The sequence below is a fragment of the Quercus robur genome, chromosome 2 (genome assembly GCF_932294415.1).
Source record: "Quercus robur chromosome 2, dhQueRobu3.1, whole genome shotgun sequence".
Lineage (NCBI taxonomy): Eukaryota > Viridiplantae > Streptophyta > Magnoliopsida > Fagales > Fagaceae > Quercus > Quercus robur.
In genome coordinates, this window is record NC_065535.1 from 22,698,759 (window position 1) to 22,704,854 (window position 6,096).

A 6,096-nucleotide genomic window follows, 5' to 3' on the forward strand; every position below is an offset into this window, starting at 1 on the left:
AAATTCTTGGAGGATCGTCATTAGTTTAATGGAGATATGGATGATCGTAATGGAGGGAGATGTGATTAGGATGGACAAACTCTTACATATGCATCGCCTGAAATAGTCAAAGGAGTTTAGGTACTATGAGTTGGTGCCCTGGGATAGGAAGTCTCGCCTTATCGCAAGTTTACCCTCGTCATTTCGCTACTGGAAGTCTAGGTACTTCTTCATCTCTGAAGATGGCTAGGAAAGCCTCTCGAACGATCTTTGGGGAGACGTACCTAGGTTGTTGTGTAGGTGGGGGACACCCAAGCTTAGTGCGTCTTCCTTCATTTTTGTTTTATTTTTTTTTTTTTTTTTTTTTTTTTTTTTGAAAGTATTTACCTTTGGCTCATCTGACTCTAACGCCTTGTATTTGTTTGCCTCTTGCAGCCAAGGCTCGTCTAAAGTTAAAGAGTAGGTACAAGAACTACGTCAAGAATGCTACGGAGTACACGAGTACTGTTGACGATTTTGATGAACTGATTAACCCCAGGACGTTGGCTCTTCATTTCTTGGGTCCTAAACCTTCCCCCTACGTCTTGCGCACAATAGCCAGAGAGGAGAAAAGTAAGTACTTGTCGTCTTCCTCCTTCCAGTTTCATTGTTAACATCTTGTTTGTGGTGGTCTTTTGCAGAAATGGCGACCAAGTTTAACTAGGAATTATATGCTAAGTTAAGGGTCAAGAAGAGCGAACCCTTATCCAGCCTTGCTCAGAAACGTTCTCGAGCAGCGAAGGAGGTCGTGGAGACCATTGCATCTACTCTTGTTGCTTTTGACCCTAAGGCTGCTTCTCCTACTGCTTCCGTTGAGGAGATCACTCCTCGTCTAAAGAAGGCTCGTGGTAGTGACAAAGGGAAGAGCAAGGTCAATTCCAGCATTTGGGATGATGCTGTCATTGCCATAGGGAGGGCTCACAACGTTGTCACTCCTGAGGAGCTGAAGGGTCTAAATTCTATTCCTTCTCATAAGCTTGTGAGTCGTCATGTCCATAAGCTCGTCCAGGTACACTCTTGAATTTTACCCTTGTCACTAAAATATCTTTTCTTGCGGTGATTTCTATTCTGTCCCTTATTGTACTTGTATTTTTGTTTAAGGTCCTGGGAGAAGCTATCCATCCTACCATTGAGTACTTGACCAGTGTGGAGAAGGTCGTCATGGCCAACTCCAAAGTTGACGCCTTAGAAGCTAAGGGTTCCAGCTTGAGGAAGGAGCTGATAACAGCGATGGACGACGGGAACCAGATGAAGGAAAAGATCAAGGCCCTGATAGACGAGCTGAAGGCCGAGAAGCTATTGACGAAGCAAAAGGATGAACAGCTCCAGGCAGCTAAGCGTGAGGCTTCAAAGGTTGGGGATGAGGTGGTGCAGGCTTTTCAACAAACTGACAAGTACAACAGCATCCTTCTTGGTTGGTACTTCAAGGGTTTTGAGCTACTAATAAGGTACTTGGCCAAACACAACCCTGGGATGGACTTGGTCAACCTGGACCTTGAGGCCGTCGAAAAAGAGATGGAAGCTGAGGAAGCCACTGCTGACAGGGGGGCTGGTGATGGTGGTGACGACTAAGCTGCTTGAGTTTTTTCAGAAAAAGTTTACTCTATCTTTTTTTTTTGGTCGCTCCGTCTATTTTAAGGCCTTTTACATTTATTGTTGAACACTTTAAGGTTTTGGGATGCCCTGTTGTTTTTGGGCTTTAACATTATGCTTTTAAACACTGCATTCTAGGTGATACCTTCCTTGTCTTGAATAGTGGATGACTTTGTACGGGCCCTCCCAGGTAGGGCCAAGTTTTCCATAAGCTGGGTTCTTCGTTGCAGGTGAAACTTTCCTTAGGACGAGGTCTCCTATGTTGAATTTCCTAAGCTTTACTCTATGGTTGTAGTATCCTGACATCCTCTATTGGTATTTTGCCATTTTTTGGACACATCATCTCTTATCTTGTCTAGGCAATCCAGGTTCGTCGTCAGCTATTCCTTGTTGGTTTCTTCGTCGAAGAATTCTCTCCTTATGCTAGTGACCCCCACTTCAACGAGGATTACAGTTTCCGTGCCGTACATAAGGTTGAATGGTATCTCTCCTGTCGGGGTTCTAGTCGTGGTTCTATAGGCCCAAAGGACACTTGGCAATTCTTCAAGTCATGCACCCTTTGCCCTCTCTAGTCGAACTTTGATGGCCTTCAGCGAGGTTCGATTGGTCACTTTTGTCTGTCCATTGGCCTGTGGGTGTCCTGGTGATGAGAAGTGGTTTTTGATCCCGAGTCTCGAGCAGAAAGATCTGAATGCCTAGTTGTCAAATTGTTTGCCATTGTCTGATATGATCGTCCTCAGTATGTCGAATTTGCAAACAATGTTCTTCCACACAAAGCCTTGTACTTTTGTCTCCGTGATTGTTGCCAGAGCCTTTGCTTCTACCCACTTTGTGAAATAGTCAATTGTTACGAGTAAGAATTTTACCTGCTTTTTACCTTGGGGCAGGGGGCCTACTATGTCGATCCCCCACTGCGCGAATGACCATGGAAAGGTTATGACTGTCATCTTTTCTCCTGGGGTTCTGTGGATGTTCCATACTTTTGGCACTTGTCACACCTTTTGATGAAATCCTTTGCTTCCTTTTGTATTTTTGGCCAGCAGTAGCCCACCCTGGTAATCTTTGATATAGGTCTTGGTCCTGCGTGATCTTTGCAAATGCCTTCGTGAACTTCTTCTAGGATGTACCTCGCTTCGTCCTCTTCGACACACTTTAGGTAGGGGAAAGAAAATCCTCTTTTGTAGAGAGTTAGGAGTGTGAATCTGGTAGCTCGTTTCTATATCTTCCTTGCCTCGTTTGGATCTGATGGTAGGTGGCCATCCTTCAGTTAGGAGATGATAGGTGTTGTCCAGCTCATGCTCCCTTGTATCGCAAATGTATGGAACTCTTCTATACTGGGGAATTTTTGTACCTCTATCTTGATCCCCAATGGGTCATCTACAGCTTCTGACGATGCTTGTCTCGCCACTTCATCTGCTTCCATGTTCAAACTTCGTGGAACTTGTATAAACTCAATTTGTTCTAGATCTTTGACAAGCTGGTGCATCAACTTTAAGTACTTCTGCATCCTCTGCTCTTTTGCTTCATACTCCCCTTTGATCTGCCTGACCACTAGCTTGGAGTCACTTTTTAGGAGTACTTTTTTAGCCTCCATGGACTTAGCTAATCTCAGTCCCGTCAGTATTGTTTCACATTTAGCCTCATTGTTGGTGGCTGGGAACTGAAGCTGGACCCTATGCTTCAAGGCGTCCCCTTTAGGAGAGGTTATGACGACTCTGACTCCGCCCCTGCCTTTGGCTAACGACCTGTAGGTTTGCACCGTCTATGATTCTGTTATGTTCGTCGGGTTGTCTTCAAGCATTGTGAATTCGGCAATGAAGTTTGTTAGTACTTGGGCCTTTATTGCTGTTCGCGGTTGTTGAGGGCCATTTATGAGAAAGAAAGCCCAATAACAAGGGCAACAAAGAATTGACAAAGTAGACATCAAAACCATTAGGCTCAAGTGGTAGGAATAATGGATCACAAGCCTAAGAAATAAACAAATGGGTCTTGAAGAGGCAAGTGGGCTTAAAGAAACTCGGAAAGAAAGAAGTAGCATCCTATGGGTAGTGTATGAGGTAGAAAAGCGAGAAAGGGCCGCCGCAGGCCCAAGGTAATGCAAACTAAGAAAGTAAGGGGTTTATGGCAGGCCCATAAACCCCAAGGATGAGAATAAGGTTATTGGGCCAGGGAAGCCCAATGAAGTTAGTAAAAAACCCATAGGAGTGTGGAATTAGCAAAAGGGCCGAGGAAGCCCAAAGAAAGCAAACGGGCCAAGGATGCCCAAAGGAAAGCCCAAAGGGACATAGGAGCCCATAAGTAAAAGCAAAACAATGGCCATGCCAAGCCACTGAGAGAAGGAATAAATGGCTGGTCTAAAAGAGACCCAGCAGGATTAAGTTATTACAGCAGGAATAACAGTACGACATTGCAAGAAATAAAGGAAACCAAGGAATGGGCCAAAGAAATTTAAGGCCCATCATCAGATAAAGCCCAGCTCTTGAATGGAGCGGGAAGAACAAAGAACAGCCCACATAAGAGGTCAAAAAACACGGACGGCGAGCCTTCAGACCACGGCAGATGAATAGGCAGCAGGCAAGTTTTGGACACATATGGAATGAAGGCACGCGTAAGGCGTAGGCACTACCAGCCTGTACCCAGCCAATACAGAGCATGGTGAGGTTGGGGGGTCAGAGGATCAGAGGGCATGATTTGGCGGTGAGGAGAGGGGAAAAATCTATTTTTATGGTTTCGGTTTAGGCTTTTTTGGGGAGGTGTCCTGTTGGGATGGTTTACTACCCAAAAGAGGCAAGCGGAGTTGGAACCATTAGGTGCATGCCATGAGGGATAGAGAGAGAAAAATAACCCAGACCGTGGCAGGAAGGGTGCTACAGCAGACTAGCAAACAAAATACTCTTCCTTGTTTAGTAATGGGAGGGCGACACACAAACGGAACAGTGATGGTCGGCCAGTACACCCAAACCAGACAAAGGGAATTAAGGGTTAAAACAGTAAAATCAAGTCACGGCAGGCACTATAAAAGGAGGATCTTGCCGTGAATAGCAGGGGGAGGAACAACGGAACTTAGAGAAGGAAATAGAAAACTTAAAAGAAATAGCAAAGAAAACAAAGTGAGAAGAAAGAAAAAGAAACAGTGAGAATTAGAAAGGTGGGCATGCACCGGTAGATTAATCCCTTCTCTCTCTCATGAAATCCGGCCCTCTGTAACAGAAAAAACTCGAAAACACCTACGCAAAAAACCACTCAGGCCCGTTTCCCTCAGGGCTGTTAACCTCTACGACAGGACTCTTTCCTGAGAGATTGACGGCTTTGAGAAGGGACGTTCTCCCCTTTATGGCTCTGCTCCCGTAGATTGAATTTCCGATCAATTACTCTAGTATTCCGATCAACCCATTATTATAAACATTTGATATTTCTCTGTTATTCTTTCTTTCTCTTCCGCAAAAAAGAAAACAAATAGTATTGTTATTATAATTGATGTTAAGGGCTATTTGGTCAATTCCCCATCTAAGTGGCTAGATATTTTCTGCTTATTCTATTATTATTATGTCTGCCTGCCATAATTTGTTTGAAACAGTTCCACTTGCCGTGAACACGTTCCTGGCAGACTTGGCCTAGTTTGCGCACAAGCCGGACCACCTTAAGTTGAAGCTAGACTGGTCCTGACTCTCTTATCTAGAAAACTTGGGCTTAGTGCAGCAGGAGGCAGCCCAATACCACTAGCATAGCCCACCCCCTTGTAGCGGTTTATATTCAACATCGAATTAGCTTAGTTCAACTGCCCATTACACCATTCCTCCTACGGCATCTGGTTTGTTCATTACCTTCTTGATGGGTTGGCCTAGTATGGACGAAGCTTCTGAGAGGCAACGATCAAAGCAAAAGTGATCTTTTCAATGCGTGGGTACTTCGCCTTTGCTCCTTGAAAGGCCTGGCTTACATAGTACACGAGGCGTTGGATCCTTGATTCTTCTCAAATGAAGGTAGCACTTATTGCCGTGGCGGAGACAACTAGATAGAGGAACAAGTCTTCTCCTTCTACTGATGGGCTCAGTAATGGCGGGTTGCTCAAATAGCGTTTTAGCTCCTAGAACTCCGCTTCACATTCATCGGTCCACGTGAAGGCCTGTTTGAGGGTCTTAAAGAACGGAAGACATTTATCCGTTGCCCTTGAGATGAAGCGGTTCAATGCCACTACTCTTCCTATCAACCTTTGTACCACTTTGACGTTCCTTGGTGAGGTAATCTCCAGTATAGCTTTCACTTTCTTGTGACACCATAAAGCCAAGGAACTTCCCCAAGGAGACTCCAAATGCACATTTCGCTAGGATCAACTTCATTTGGTATCGTCTTAGAGTTTTGAAGGTTTCCTTAAGGTCGTCCAAATGGCTTTCCACTTCTCTACTCTTGACGAGCATATCGTCTACGTACACCTCCATATTTCTCCCGATTTGTTTGTTGAACATTTAGTTTACTAACCTTTGG